Here is a 3038-nt window from a genome sequence, read left to right as displayed (position 1 = left end):
TAGATCTGGTTTATTCTGAGACAGTCTCTCTCTTGGCAATTTTAAAATGGCCACAGCAATGCCAGACTTACATAACCTCAGTTTCACATTCAGGGGAAATTAGTTTCTCTTCCCCAAAAGTCTTGGGTACAACTCTGATCTGATTATATATCCATCCAAGAACCCATCCATGTGTGACCGGATAGATTAAAAAAACAAGACCCATCTATATTCTGCCTACAAAAGACTAATTTTAGACCTAAAGACACATTCAGATTGAAAGTGAGGGGATGAAGAAACATCTATCATGCAAATGGATGTCAAAAGAAAGCCAGAGTAGGGGCACCTGGGTGGCCCAGTCGGTTACATGTCCAATTCTTGGTTTCAGCTTAGGTCTTGATCTCAAGGTCATGAGCTAAAGCCCTGTGTCGGGCTCTGTGTTCAGTGTGAAGTCTGCTTGAGATTCTCTCTCCTTTTCCCTCTGTCCCTCCCACTTGTGCACTCTCATTCTCTCTCTTAAAATTAATAAATAGATCTTTAAAAGAAAAAAAAGCTGTGGTAGCACTACTTATACCAGACAAAATAGACTTTAAAACAAAGACTGTAACAAGAGACAGAGGAAGACACCATAAAGTAATAAGCAGAACAATCCAACAAGAAGATATAACAATTATAAATATTTATGCACCCAAGATGGGAGCACTCAAATACGTAAAACAGTTAATAACAAACATAAAGGAACTAATCGATAATAAATACAATAATAGTAGGGGACTTTAACACCCCACTTATATCAGTGGACACATCATCTAAACAGAACATCAATAAGGCTTTGAATGACACACTGGGACAGATGAATTTAACAGATATATTAAGAACATTCCATCCCAAAAAAGCAGAATACACATTCTTTTCAAGTGCACACAGAACATTCTCCAGAATACATCACATATTAGCCCACAAAACAAGCCTCAGCAAATTCAAGACCAAAGTCATACCATGCATCTTTTCTGACCACAACACTATGAAAATAGAAGTCAACCATAAGAAAAAAATCTGGAAAGACCACAAATACATCGAGGTTAAATAATATATTACTAAACAATGAATGGGTCAACCAGGAAATAAAAGAAGAAATTAAGAAGTACACAGAAACAAATGAAAATGAAAACATAATCATCCAGAACCTTTGGGATGCAGCAAAAGTGGTTCTATGAGGGAAGCTTATAGCAATACGGGCCTACCTCAAGAAGCAAGAAAAATCTTAAACAACCTAATCTTACACTTAAAGGACCTAAAAAAAGAATAACCAATGAGGCCTAAAGCTAGCAGAAGAAAGGAAATAATAAAGATTAGAGCAGAAATAAATGTTATAAAACCAAGAAAAAAAACAATAGAACAGATCAAAGAAACCAGGAGCTGGTTCTTCGAAAAAAATCAATACAATTGATAAACCTCTAGCCAGACTTATCAAGAAAAAAGAGAAAGGACTCAAATAAAATCACAAATGAGAGAGGAGAAATAACAACCAACACCACAGAAATACAAATAATTTAAGGGAGTATTATGAAAAACCATATGTCAACAAACTGGACAACCTAAAGGAAATGGATAGGTTTTTAGAAACATATAAACTAACAAAACTGAAACAGGAAGAAATAGAAAATTTGAACAGACTGATAACCAGTAAAGAAATTGAATCAGTAATCAAAAATCTCCCAACAAACAAGAGGCCAGGGCCAGATGGCTTACAGGCGAATTCTACCAAACATTTAAAGGAGAGTTAATACCTATTCTTCTAAAACTTCTCCATAAAAAGAAAGAAAAGGAAGAAAAATTTCTAAATTTATTGTATGAAGCCAGCATGACCTTGATATCAAAACCAGATAAAGACACCACTAAAAAAGAAAATTATAGGCCCATATTCGTGATGAACATAGATATAAAATCCTCAACAAAATACTAGCAAACCGAATCCAACAACACATTAAAAAAAATTCATTCACCACAATCAAGTGGGATTTATTCCTGAGTTTCAAGGGTGGTTCAATATTCCCAAATCAATCAACATGATACATCACATCAATAAGAGAAAGGATAAGAACCATATGATCGTTTCAATAGACACAGAAAAAGCATTTGACAAAGCACAACATCCATTCATGATAAAAACCCTCAACAAAGTAAGTTTAAAGGGAATATATCTCAACATAATAAAGGCCATATATGAAAAACCCACACCTAACATCATCCTTAATGGGGAAAAACTGACAGCTTCTCCCCTAAGGTCAGGAATAAGACAGGGATGCCTACCCTCACCACTTCTACTCAACATTGTACTGGAAGTTCTAGCCACAGCAATCAGACAACAAAAAGAAATAAAAGGCATCCAAATCAGAAGGAAGGAAGGAAGAAGTCAAACTGTCACTATTTGTGAATGACATGATACTCTATATAGAAAACCCAAAAGACTCCACCAAAAAACCGCTAGAATTGCTAAATGAATTCAGTAAAGTCGCAGGATACAAAATCAATGTACAGAAATCTGTTGCATTTCTATATACCAATAATGAAGCAGCAGAAAGAGAAATTAAGAAAACGATCCCATTTATAATTGCACCAAAAATAATAAGATGCCTAAGAATAACATAACCAAAGAGGTGAAAGACCTGTACTCTAAAAACTATAAAACACTGATCAAAGAAATTGAGGATGACACCAAAACATGGAAATACATTCAATGCTCATGGATTGGAAGAACAAATATTGTTAAAATGTCTATACTACTCAAAGCAATCTACACATTTAATGCAATCCCTATCAAACTACCGACAACATATTTTTTAAAGATTTTATTTATTCATTTGACAGAGAGAGGGATAGCAGAGCAGGAACACAAGAAGGGGGAGTGGGAGAGGGAGAAGCAGGCTTCCTGCCAAGCAGGGAGCCTGATATGGGGCTCGATCTCAGGACTCTGGGATCATGACCTGAGCTGAAGGCAGACGCTTAATGACTGAGCCACCCAGGTGCCCCCCCAACAGCATTTTTCACAGACCTAG

The sequence above is a fragment of the Eumetopias jubatus genome, unplaced genomic scaffold, assembly GCF_037043125.1.
Source record: "Eumetopias jubatus isolate StellerSeaLion01/CBP00866 unplaced genomic scaffold, mEumJub1_p1.0 scaffold_11, whole genome shotgun sequence".
Taxonomy (NCBI): Eukaryota; Metazoa; Chordata; class Mammalia; order Carnivora; family Otariidae; genus Eumetopias; species Eumetopias jubatus.
The sequence above is the reverse complement of the archived record's forward strand: the minus strand, read 5'-3'. Positions refer to the sequence as shown.